At 45.3% G+C, this 13,754-nt stretch overlaps 2 protein-coding genes across 4 annotated transcripts in view; one reads left to right on the top strand and one right to left on the bottom strand.

Annotated features, from left to right (window-relative positions):
- Positions 1-7,562, bottom strand: part of ASCC1 (activating signal cointegrator 1 complex subunit 1) — an 857,123-nt gene extending 849,561 nt beyond the window's left edge. Inside the window, exon 1 of the mRNA XM_069610516.1 lies at positions 7,493-7,562. The gene's annotated coding sequence lies outside the window, so the exon portion shown is untranslated. The remainder of the gene's footprint in view (positions 1-7,492) is intronic.
- Positions 7,563-7,625: 63 nt separating this feature from the next.
- ANAPC16 (anaphase promoting complex subunit 16) overlaps positions 7,626-13,754 on the top strand; it is a 368,706-nt gene continuing 362,577 nt past the window's right edge. For 2 of the 3 annotated variants that reach the window (XM_069610517.1, XM_069610518.1), the window contains exons 1-3: positions 7,626-7,727; positions 10,468-10,564; positions 10,921-10,997. The gene's annotated coding sequence lies outside the window, so the exon portion shown is untranslated. The other variant, XM_069610519.1, reaches the window with a different exon arrangement.

Raw genomic sequence — 13,754 nt, forward strand, 5'->3', positions numbered from 1 at the left:
TATGCTTACATATGTAACACGATTTAAACAATTGGCTAAAGAAGCAGACTGGTCTTCTGAAGCTTACTTCACTCTCTTTCGAAGAGGCTTGAATGAAAACATCAAGGATGAACTGGCCAGGGTGGCACGACCAAGTTCATACCAGGCCCTTATGGATCTTGCTCTACAAATTGACTTTCGCATTCAAGAAAGAAAGGCAGAGAAAAAGAAAACCAAGTTACCCTTCCAGCAGAATACCACAGAGAACCCTACAAGATCCGAAGGCAATTCTACCCCTACTAACCAGGCTGAACCCATGCAACTAGGGGCCTTTCGTGGACCAATATCCCCCCAAGAAAGACTACGAAGGATCGATATTGGCTTATGCATGTATTGCGCATCGGACAAACATTTAGTGAGAGAGTGTCCAATAGCTCCTCCACGGCGTTCGGGAAACGCCAGCTCCCGATCCTAGATGGAGCATAGTTTCGGGAGAGAGATGTCGGCTCCACATCTATAGCATCCTTGAACTCTCCTGGACAGAACAATCTAGTAATTTTACAGGCCTTTCTATCGCCATCCAAGAAGAACACCTACCCCATTCTGGCACTAGTGGACTGTGGGGCCATGGGAATATTCATAGACCGAGAATGGGTCCTTTAACACCATATTCCCTACGAATCCCGGAATGTCATGCAACCTGTAGAAGCAATTGATGGGAGACCCCTTTCTTCAGGACCAATAACCCTCCAGACTAAGGAAATCGAGCTAGCAATAAACCATCATCGAGAAAAGATAAGGTTTGACATTATAAAATCTGCCCATTACCCATTAGCTTTGGGAATGCCCTGGCTACAAAAACACAATCCATATATCAATTGGGCAGCAGGGTCCTTGTTCCTGGGTTCCGAACATTGTATCTCTCACTGCCTATCCTTGGACCCCGCTCCGACACCAGCGGGAGACCCTTCAACAAACCACCTAGCTCCACTCTCGGTGTCAAACATCATCCAGGTTCCTAAAGTTTATCAGGAATACTCTGATGTGTTTTCTTCTGCTATTGTTCAAGCCTTACCTCCTCATAGACCAGAAGACTGTGCTATTGAAACCGAACCTTCAGCTGTGATTCCCTTTGGGAGGATGTTCATTTTATCAGAACCCGAGAAAAAGGCCCTCCGTGAATACCTAGATACTAACCTTGAAAATGGCACCATACGACCATCCAAATCTCCAGCAGGAGCATCACTGTTTTTTGTTCTCAAGAAAGACACCAATGAGCTCATACCTTGCCTTCACTATCGAGGCCTAAATCAGTGCACCCTAAAGGATCGCTATCCGTTGCCCCTGATCTCAGATATCCTGGAAGCAGTAAGGGGAGCCGTAATATTTACCAAACTGGATCTCAGAAGTGCCTACCATCTGATCCGAATCAGAGAAGGTGACGAATGGAAGACAGCCTTCAGGACACCCTTTGGTCATTACGAATACTTGGTCATGCCCTTCGGCCTTGCTAATGCCCCGGCGGTCTTCCAACGTTTCAGGGATCGGGTGTTTTCAGATATGTTATTCAGTTTTGTCATCGTATACCTGGATGATATCTTAATATTCCCGAAGGACCCGATCAAGCATGAGGAACATGTTAAGGCAGTGTTCCAAAGGCTACGTGAACACAAGCTCCTGGCAAAGCCAGAGAAGTGCCTCTTTCATGTCCCTACTGTTCACTACTTAGGATTTGTCCTTAGCCCAGAAGGTATTGGAATGGATCAATCCAAGGTAAAGGCTATACTATCCTGGCCAAGTCCGTCCTCCGTGAAACAGATCCAGTCTTTCCTGGGCTTAGCCAATTTCTATAGGAAATGTATAACTTTCTTTTCTGAGATAGTCCAACCGATCATTACCTTATTGAAAAAAGATACTCCCTTTCATTGGACAACAGCTCAGGAGGAAGCCTTCCAACGTTTAAGATCTGAGTTCACTCAAGCCCCCATCCTGGCTCAACCTGATTTCAACAGACCCTTTTTAGTGGAAACAGACGCCTCTAACTACGCCAGTGGAGCAGTTCTAAAACAAGAATTTGATGACAAACTGGAACATCCAATTGCTTATCTTTCACAGACATTGACTCCCAGTGAAACCCATTATTCTGTCTTAGAGAAGGAACTGCTAGCCATCCGCCAAGCCTTTACAGAGTGGCGTCATTTACTCTTAGGAGCAAAACATCCTGTCCAGGTTCGCACGGACCACCAAAATCTTCAAGTATTACAGGCCTTGGAGTGCAGAAATAGTCGTCAAGCCTGTTGGGCCTTCTTCTTTGCCCAATACCGTTCCAGATTCACCACCTTCCTGGACGTCCCGATTACGAACCCCATGAAGACTTGATATTCCCGAAGATGTTTCCCCACAAGATATTTGTAGCTCTCGCAATCAGTCTCCTGGAAGAGATTCGCTCGCAAACTCAGTCTTCTGAACTCTGGAAGAACATTTCGAGGAAGAATCAATGGGATCTCAAAACCAAGGACGGATATCTGTTCAAAGAGAATGCCTTAGCCATTCCCACACAAAAACCACAACAAAGGATAATAAACCTTTGCCACGATACTCTTCACTCAGGACATTGTGGCATTACCAATACCCTCCGTCTTGTACAAAGGCAATTCTGGAGGCCTTAAATGAAGACTGATGTAAAGCTGTATGCCAATCCTGTTCTGTCTGTAGTCAGAACAAACATGATAACAAGAGACCGGCGGGTCTCCTGCTACAGCCTACGCTACCAACAAGGCCCTGGTTGTTCATCGCTACAGACTTCATTGTGGAATTACCGCCTTCCAGGGGATACACGACTATCATGGTCACCATTGACTTGTTCACTCATTTGGCTCATTTCACACCTCTGTATAAACTACCATCCTCATCCGAACTTGCTGGAATTTTCCATGAACACATATTCCGGCTTCATGGTCTTCCTTCGAAGATAATATCGGACAGAGGACCTCAGTACATCTCTCAGTTTTGGAAACATCTTTGTCGAATATTAGGAATTCAACGCGCTCTCTCTTCAGGTTACCATCCCCAAACCAACGGAGCTACTGAACGTGTGAATCAAACCTTAGAACAAAATCTTCAGTATTTTGCCACCAAGGTCCAGGATGATTGATCTCTTTTGATTCCTGTGGCTGAATTCGCCTATAATAACTCGGATCACTCGGCTGTAAAAACCAGTCCCTTCTTCTGTAGCCAGGGGTTTCATCCTTCGGTTCTTCCATCGGTTCTCCCCCATCCTACACCGGTTCCTACAGTCGATTCCTGGATTGAAACACTCATCAATGTACAAAAGGAAGCCAAAGAACAGCTAGAAAGAGCCTGGAATCAGACCAAACTCTATGCAGATTCAAAGAGAAGACCCAGACCCTCCTACGTAGTAGGCGATAAGGTATGGTTATCCTCTAAACTGCTGCCTCGACATCTACGACCAAATAAACTGGCTCCCCGATATTATCGACCTTTTCCTATAAAAGAAATCATAAACCCAGTGGCCTTCCGCATCAAATTGCCAGATTCCTGGAAAAAGATCCACCCAGTATTCCATACATCTCTAATAAAACCATACATCCAGACTTCTTGGACTAACCTGAGACCTAGTCCTGTCCTGGTCCATGACCAACTGGAATACAAAGTCTCCCGGATATGTGACTCCAGATATAAAGGTGGTCAGCTACAGTACTTGGTGGAATGGAAGGGATATCCCCCCATTGAACGCACGTGGGAACCCACCTCCAATTTAAATACCTCTAGATTACTCCGAAGGTTCAACCACATAAACCTGGGCAAACCTGGCGGGACGGGGTTTTGGAGGAGGCATGCTGTCATGAACCATCGAACACGCCCCTTCTGGGCCTCCTGGTCCTTGTCACGTCGGAGCTTACACTCTGTTGTTCTACCAACATGGCCGCTACACTGAGCGCTGCCTACCAGTCTTCACATTCATTGCCACACACACACGATAAATTAGCCACACCCCCGTGCTTCCGGGCGTCTCAACGCTACTGTTAGCTGTGGTTAGACGCGTGCTCCGAAGTTCGCCCTTTCGGAACTTTGCTATTTCCTAGTTCCCGGAACCCTGCTCCATTCTATCCTCTCCCCTTCTAACTTCCCTTCTCCGGGAATCCGTGCACCGCCACTGTGTGCTTCCTTCCTTACCCATTCCTGGATTTCCTGGAGTTCAATATCGATCCCAGACAAAAAGTGAACGAACGCTGGAAGCCGAAGACGGCCGAGCGGGCTTGTACAAGACCCGAACCATAAGGAAGAAAACTTCTGCGACGGAATCCTTCAAGCAGTAAAAACAGGTGAGATAGGGGAAACCTGTGACAATGGGACAACCTGAAAATAAACGCAGATGACAGCCAATTGGCCCTCCTTCTATTGGACATTTCAGCTGCTTTTGAAACAATCAGCCACGCAACACTAGTAAAAAGATTGATGTAATGTGGTATGCAGGAATCTGCCCTAAAACGGCTTACCTTATTCCTAACAAACCGAACCGAAAGAACCTACCTACAACCGTTCACCTCAAACACCAAAAATATATCCTGCAGAGTCCCACAGTGTTCCAGACTCTCCCCTCTACTTTTCAACATCTCCATGTGCCCACTGATAAAAATCATTCGATCCCATGGACTTACCGCCTACAACTACACAGAGGACAACTGATTGTGAAAACAACAGAACACAGGAACAAAATAAAAACTCTGAACAACTGCCTCACAGACATATACAACCGGATGACAATGAAACACCTCAAACTGAACCGAGCAAAAACTGAAATCATGCTCTCACCCACAGGGTTCGACAGAGGGAACCCACAATTGGCCTGGCCAATCGGCATGGGAACGCAACCAGAGACTACCAATGTAGTAAACAACCTAGGAATTCTCATGGACAATGGACTATCACAGGAACCACAAGTCAACGCAATTGCCAAAAAAATGCTTCTTCCTCCTACAACTACTCAGAGGATTACTCACTACCTCTCTTTCTCCCACAGAACCCTCACAATCATATCCCTGATAAGAATTACCTACGCAAACAGCCTCTACCTAGGAATGCCAGAAAGACTCACCAAGAAACCCCAAAGGGTGTAAACTACAGCAGCCAGGATCCTAATAACACTAAATAGAAGAGAGCACATCACTCCAGCACTGAAAACCCTACACTGGTTACTAGCAAAAAAAGTGCATCAAATTTAAAGCACCCTGCATCGCCCACAAAGCCTTGCACAGACAAGGAGCGGAATTCCTCCAAGACAAGATTAGCCGGTATAACCCAGGAAGGGAACTAAGATCCAGCAACGACCTACAAATAGAGGTAAAGCACCACGAAAAAAGGAAATTCGGTGGAACAGCATCCTCACGTCTAATTGCTGCCACCTGGAACAACATGCCTAAAGCAATTAGAACCACAGAAGACCACATCACCTTCAGAAAACTGCTCAAAGCCTGGCTATTCAGCAGACAATGACAACCAGAAACAACAAAACCGCAGACAAACAACTAGAGAGGAGACAAGAGGAGCAAAAGAACCGCAAGCAAGAACCTGGCTAGATACCATCAAGCGGCATCCAAAGGGCTGCCCCAGAGAGAGACCAGAACAAACTGACCCACTTTACTAACCCTCTTAGCTTCCTGCTACTCCTACATAAACATACACCAGATCTTGGACTAGCCACTCATAAACATACAGAGAACCATTACTATGCCGACATCCAGAGTGAACCACCCACATAGCCCAATACCATCTAAAATGCAACAACACACCAAGATGCCGGACTACCTTACAGCTATGACCACCTGAATCCCTTACGGACACTATCTAACCAGTGCACAGGACCAACCTATCATATCCACACAACACTGACACAAAAAAAACCACACAACCGAGGCCGCTCACAAGTGACCACATGGCAAACCATCACAAATGCCAGTTTCTCCTGGTTCTGAACCTATCCTCTCACCCTTTTCCCACACTAACCCCTACCCCACTTTATTGCAGAGCCACGTGAGGACTTGGAGACTGTCCCTGGGTGGTAGCAGTGAGGTACAAACCAATTTAACATAACGCCAGTAAAGATACTATAAGAAAACATGCCCACCATGGCTCTGCCACACACTCCTGTTGGCTTTGCCTTTAAAACTGTCTTGTCACAACAAGAAAACATGTCCAAACTGGCTGCACAATGTAAGCGGCTCTAGAAGTGCAATTATGCTTATGATGTTTGCTTTACCCTTGATACCCAGTGAAAAAAAGAAATGCCGCAGTAAGAAATGGCTTGACTGGCTGCCCTAAATGCCATTCTAGACACATAATAACACTTATCATGCTTGCTTTGTCATAGAATTCCATAACCGTCTCTTATTTCTTACACAACGCCCCTTGCGAGCAGGCATTGCGCCCTTCACTCCAGAGCACACCCAGTGCATTTAAAAACAGAACCATTTGTAAACTTTTCTGTTAGCTTGTTGGGGTGGGGGGATATGACAGGCCCCCGATAGTGCATTTTCGTAGCCAACATCTTCCACCTGTCACTTTACCCTGTCGGCAGCACACCCACATGTAGGCGCTGGGCTCTGCAACCATGCCCTGACCGCACTGGGCAAGGGCAGTGGTATACAAAATCTTTTATGTCGAGCCCCCGGAGTAAAAAAGTTGTTTGTAGGCCCCACCTCCCTGAATGCAAGGACTGCTTGTATTTTATATTAAAAGCAGTCAACTTTCGCTCTTTTTAAAAAGCCTTACCCTCAAGAGTGCAATTAAATGATTTTCCCAGGATCACACGTTTTGGTTGTGCCAGCAGTGTTGCAGTATGCGTTTAGTTATGTAGATGAGACCACCCATGTTCATTTTTACATGCATTTCTTTAGGCCACGCCCATCATGCACGCCACGACCCCAAATGAGCCCACCCCCCCTCAATTTCTTACCCACGACCCCAAATGAGCCCACCCCCCTCAATTTCTTACCCCACTTAAAGCACTGGTCTGCAGCCATTAGACTTAGAACAGACACTGTGCCTGCAGTTAAAACCACAGAGGGGTCATTAGACTGAGAGAGTGTACCGGATCTGTAGCCATTAGCTCAGGGGAATCAATACTTTCAGAGCAGGCACTGGAACTAGAGACACACACGTCTTAGCCAGGTATTATTTTGTATGTAATCACTTACACCAGACCGTGGTCTGTGTAATGGCTGCACAGTAGTTACTGCGTCTGCGAGCATTCCAGAGCCTGAACTGTACCGTAAATGAGCTTCGGAGCAGCTACCAAAAACAACAGGCTGCCCGTGTAATTTCAAATCCAGATGTTTAGAAAGTCAGGTACTTACAATGTTTAATTTCAACATGTGATAAGTTGAAGAGAACTAATTACAGCTTCAACGTGTATTTCCAGAGGTTGCAAAAGGAATGGATGCTAAAAGAAATGCATTTAAAATGCACTACAGGATGGCATGCACTCACTCACCTGATGCTGCCTGGAATCAGCACAAGTGCAGTTCTTAAAGGGAGGCCATACATTACTTTCATTATCAAATACACGTTTAAAGTCCCTATGAGACCCCATAGCATTGTGTGATTGTTTAAAAGTTTGCCGATACTTTCTAAAATGCCTTTACGACGTCATGACGTGACCGAGGGACGTCTACGTGCTTAGGAAGAGAATTACGGAGGAATGAGAATTCTATGCCGTGTACTGACAGGTATTTATTTTGTATTCTGTATTTATAAGGCGCTTATATATCTCGGAAGTGTTTTGAAGTGCCAGGTATATTTAGGTGGCGGTGGGTTTATTTTTCCTATTTTGATTGCAGCAGATCTCTCTGTGTCTTCTTGGCTTTTTCTGCACTGCTGCACAGGCTCACGTGAGCTTCGATGCCTATGGGGCTGCTGAGCCCTCTTGCACTGGGGGTGATATATGTGTTGCCACCAGAGCAGGGACGAGTGCAGCGGCAGCCCATGGCTCTAAGGCCCTTGGAATGATTTCTTTAACTTTACTGCCTTTACCAGGTGAGGGGTTCTAATTTCTTGCAGGGAGATGTGCCTAACTTTACCACCCAGTGCTGCCAGGCAGTGCATTGAGCTGTACCGGCCAGAGTCTGTACCACAAAATGTCTCTTGATTTCTCCCCCCCCCCCCAGGCACTTCTTCCGCTGTCTGTCTGACTGTATAGGACAGTTCCTTCCTTTCCTTGCAATGTCTCAATGACTAGGTGCCTGCATGTTCATGTATACTGTGCTAGTATACCATAGCTCTCCACCATTTGTGTCATACAGGTGGGTGAAAACACCAGATTTTATTTTTGGCGGGTGAGAGATCCATTAAAACGAATGGGCATGCTGGAGGCTTGGCGGGTGTGTCAGCTGTCTGCAAGGCGGGTGACACCCGCCAAAAGCGTGTGAGTTGAGAGCTATGGTATACAGTGAACATGCAGACTCCTATGTAGTCTTGTCAGCAGATAACAATTGAGTATTTCACCTTACAAATTGCCATACTGCAGGCAGTGGTCCAGAACGGCGAGAGAAGAGAAAATATTTTTTTTGCCTCACTTAACTGTGCATGGCAAGCCACTGGCCCCCCATGCACATACTCAGTGCGACATGATGAGGGCATGGCCACAAAACAGGACATAAACGCAGCCTGGATGTGTGTCCACGCTGTGTTGTTGCTTCCTGCTGTGCTGCCAATGTCTTCTTTCCTGGTAAGGGATGCCGTTTCTCGGTTCAGCCACCCACACCACAGTTGGAGGGGGTGCCGGAAAGCACGTGTTTCAGGCTTTTTCCGGTCCCTCTGCTACCTTCTTCCCCCTGTGGACCCACGAAGGAGAAGAGGAGGCGAGCAGGGGGGGCTGGATCACTGCAGTGATGGTCCCCCTGCACCCCACTCCCTGTGGGCCCCCACCTTGGGAGGTTTGGGGGAGAGGAGGTGAGCAGGGGCGGATATCGTGCAACACTGGCCCCCCTGCCTCGTTACCCCTCTGGTCCATGGGACAGTTTTGGCCAGCTCTGGCTGTGTCTGAGATCCGGCATCAGATGTCAGTCCGGATATCGGGACCTGGCCTGCCTCAGCCATGATCAGGCTTTACCAAGCCCCACAGCTTCCCTAGGCTCAGTGACCTAATCTTCGCGGTGCTCCTTTCCCCAGCGTCACTTGCTCATTTCCTGGCTCTGTTTGCTCATCCCGTTTTGTTTTCTTCTGTCCTGAAAGGGACACCACAGGAATCGATGGGCCATGAACATCACTGTGGAGGGGTGGGTGTGCGATCACCATTGAAAGCAGGCATTCTACAGAACGGACACATTATTGTTGTTCAAATGTGCATTTTACATGTTCATAGGAAAAAAAGTTCCAAACTCAAAAACGCTGCTTAAACTTGCATTCAGTAGTTTTTTGGTTTTTTTGTCAAGCACTACACCAATACAGTAATTTGTGTGCCCCTTGCTTTTTGTTTTATCACAGGTTATATTTATGAAGATGTTAAGTTTATCAAACTAGTTAATCACAAATAAATGCTTCCGTTGTGCTGACAGCAGTTATTGGGAAATTAAACTGGGTTCATGGATACCAACTTTTGGTTTTCACTACAGAGGCAGAAATGCCCCATCCCTTGGCCAACACATTTTATAGCACTTCCTTTTTTAGAAGTAATTGCAAAAAATCATTCTATTAACATGTTTTGCATATATTTTGTTTTATTGTTTTGGTTAAAGAAACAACAACAATGTATCAATACACATCATTATATTTTTCATATATAAAGTCTCAGCAACGGTCTGTCAACCTGCTCTGCTAACCCGGTAGCCATCTACTTTAGAGCGAGTCAATGCATCCCTTGATGTACTAAAATCACTCCATTACCAACAGTACTTTGGGTGCACCACCGCCATAGAAGTGATTTAAAGTGGAATTCATGTCTATCTTCCTGCTTGGGGCACCATATGTTGCAGAGAAGCTAGGGGCCCTCGTGTCTGGCATGGCAGCCGCAGCAGTTTGCTGCTACTTCAGTGCTGTCACCGAACTGCAGTTAAAGCTAAATGGCTATTACTTGATGTCTCTGAAAGTTAGCTCGAAGGGTTAAGCACTACCATGTCGCAATCTATATAAGACATGTAGATGAATGATTGGAATGCCAGCAGGCTGGACTTCTCAACTATTCTAGGCAGGGACTATAAAGGGTAAAATATAACGTGCCGATGCTCTTTCTCTCGCTTGTCTCTGTGACTGAGTATGAGGCACGGTTTCAGGTATGTGCTCTGATTGCTCTCTGTCAGCTGGGGTGGACTGGCCTATAGGGAACTTTGGAGATTTCCTGGTAGGACCCTGCACCCTAGGTCCCTTTTGTGTGCGGGGGAGGATGTGCGCTGTCTGGCAGAGTGTAGTGTGCAAATATTGGTACGGTCAATCTGCAACGTCTAATATTTTTTTTGTTTTTTTCAATTGCAGGAGCACAAATTGGCTCTATTATCCCATCTAGGACAGCAAAGTCCCCAGCAGCTTTGGCACTATAAAAATCCTTATTCTGTAGTAGGACTTACCGAAGGTAAGAATGCCTTTTTTTTAAAATGACTGTATTTTGCTTTGGGTGATGGTGGGGCAATTTTGAAGCTATAGTTAGGAGTCACAATCGGGGATTTCCAACCTATTTTTGAGGCTATTCCTTTCTCGTGTCCAGTTTGGGGCGGGACTGAAAGTTCACGTCTCGTGTGGGAGTTACATTTACAGTGCACTGTGTACTTTCTTCTGGTTTCCCAGCGTTCGGTCCTGCTTACTAGCTGATGCCTAACCCCCAAGAGCTGGTTTTAACCCCTGCTCGTCTCATCTAATCTTAATTTTGAAGTCTCAGGTAGACCTTTGTATGTTTCACATATATCCTTGACTAACTTGTTTTCATTGCAGCAACATCGCTCCAAGCGTCAGTGTGTCAACCTAACCACCTGTGTCCAGTGAAGCACTTGACCCAGTCAAGCAAGGAGGTAAGGATCTCCTTTCCCTATGTACCATTGGTTGAGTAGAAGTGCTGATGGTTTATATCAGCCCTGTGCAATGTGCATTCAGGTTTGTTTTTCGCCACATTGGTGGCCTAGTCCAGGACCACACATAAAAAAGAATTTGAGCTAGAACTTCACGATCTGAATAGGGAGTCTTCTGAGACTTGTGTCAATGTGGTATTTTATTTAATCCAGCCAGTATTTCTGACCAATTTTTATAGTTTTTTTTAATTAATTTGTTTTTATTTTATTTTTTCCCAGCCTTTTCACATGGTTCATTTTAAATCTTTACATGTGGTGTTTGCCAAATCTTTTGAGGTATTTTTGAAAACTTGAAATGGTTTTTAAAAACTAACGTGACTTACATTAAAGTGGGGTGTTTGCAATGTTTTGACAGATTCAGGCTCCATTTTTAGCTGTATCGTTGGTACTAAGTGAAAAGATCTTTTTCACTGTACCGATGGGGAAAATTAGAAAGACCACTCTGTGACCACACAGAGCCGTCTTTCTAAATCGACCCATCATACTTGTCAAACCCCTGCCGCACACGAATGCGCGCAGGGCTCACGGGCGCTGTGAGCTTCAGCGGAGTCATCGCAGGAGGCAGAGTTGTGTTTCGGACTGTATGTGTGTGTGAGTGTATGTGGGTATGTGTGGGGATGTTGCTTGTGTTGATGCAGGATGATGGGGTTGGTGGGTGGGGAAATAGAGGTTCGAGAGGGTTTAAATCCCTGCCCACCCCCAATTAACGAGTGAATGAGCGGGTGGGGGCAGTATGTGATATTTCTGCATTTTAAAGCCAATACAAAAAACCGATGAAAAAAATCAGTTTGTGTTCAGGCTTTAAAATGAAGAAATATTACATAGAACCGGATCGTTTCCTAGTGCCCAAAGATGGTAGAAATCTCAAACGAAAAGCAGGAGAGGTGGAAACAGACAAAAGAAATGCAAAAACACGGAAATATGTTGTCTCTCATTTGGAGTTTGGGTTCACATGGATCGCAGTTGCTGGAAAAGTTAAGCTGCTGTGTGTGGTTTGTGGTGCTACATTAGCAAGCCTGAAGCCAACACAATTAAGGTGGCATTTGGAATCAAAACATGCCGATTTAGCAAAAAAAGATTGCTTATGTGAGGTACTGCCATGGAAAATAAATACTGGATGATTTCTTATTTTGTAAACCAGTTCAGTACAGTGCAACTGCATCTGTATTCTTTGACATTAACTACTTCCTAAATTCCCGCTGCATAAAGTGGGAGGTGTGCGTTGGTATTTGCAAGGATAGTGCTCCTTCAATGTGTGGTGCTAGAGCTGGGTTAAAAGCAAGTGTTGGCAGTAGCTCCACATATATTGTGTACACACTGCGTGATACACCAGGAAGCTTTGCCTCTGTGCAATATGGGGAATGGACTCTCGGAGGTGCTGGATTCTTTTGTAAAGAGTGTACATTTTATTAAGATGCAACCCACAAGAGCCTGTATGTTTGCCACATTATGTGCAGAAATGGGAGCTGAACATGCTTTGTTTCACATGGAAGTTGGGTGGCTTTCCAGGGGAAAGGTTTTAAATCGCGTTTAGGAACTCTGGAACAAAGTGAGACACTTTCTCCTTGGTTTAGACCGGACAAAAGAAGAGCATGTGTGTGATTCACAACCGGCTTGTACTGTTAGCTTACTATGGTAATATCTTTGAAAAGCTAAATTTTCTAAACTTCGCCTTGCAAGGCACAGAAATCACATGATTGGTTATGAACACAAAAATATCAGCATTCAAGAAGAAGCTGGAGCTTTGGAGGAGGAGAGTTGATGTCTGCATTCTGATGCGCTTCCATGATTAGCAGATGCTCTTGAGGAGACAGGAGTATGATCTTTCATGTGTTGCTGAACTAATAGGAAACTATCAGAGCCGGTCTCAGAGTACTTTCCAGAGGACAATTGTAACATCAATGACTGAGTGGTTCAGCCTTTTCTAGCAGACGTAGGGGCTTGCCTTCCAATGCACCTCCAGGAGGATCTAGTGGAGCTTCAAAGTGACCACTTACTGGAGAGCCAATTCAAAAAATTGTCTGTGTGGATTTTGGAAAAATGCAGAGTTTCCAACTTTATCCAAATGTGCAGTCAATGTACTGTTACCTTTTCAGCACCTCGTACCTTATGCGAGATTGGATTCTCAGCACTTGCAGCCCTAAAGACTAAATAGCGCTCAAAGCTGGAAGAAAACCTGTGGTTAGCTATTGCAAAAATTGAACTCCATAGTGACAGGCTGGCTGCTGAAAGACAGACCCACCCTTCACCCTAGTTCTCCAGTATGCCACTGTCCAACATGCAAGTGACTGCATTGATAGTAATCTCAAAGTTGTTGTACTTAAACATATTGTTACATGTCAAACGTTACTGTAGGAAATAAATATCCAACACTACTTAAGTCCTCTGTAGCAATACATTCTGATCTACAAATATTTGCCCTCTAATCTACTTGGAGTTATTGCAAGCGATGTTTGGTGTTTGTCACCCACACCTCCATTCTACACCAGCAGACTATAACAGTTTGCAACCGATACATTTTGGAGTCCATGTGTTTAGGGAGCCCCAACCCAGGTACATTTTCCTTTTGGGTTTCGGGGTCAAAAAAGTTTGAAGACAAAGATTCTTTTTATTTTAAAGGCAAAAAACTGCTATATGTTAACATATATTGTGATTGCTAGTTTGGAAGAGCACTTGGACCCTCCCCTGTCCCTAGGGGAC

This window comes from Ambystoma mexicanum, chromosome 8 (genome assembly GCF_040938575.1).
Source record: "Ambystoma mexicanum isolate Mex_15411 chromosome 8, UKY_AmexF1_1, whole genome shotgun sequence".
Lineage (NCBI taxonomy): Eukaryota > Metazoa > Chordata > Amphibia > Caudata > Ambystomatidae > Ambystoma > Ambystoma mexicanum.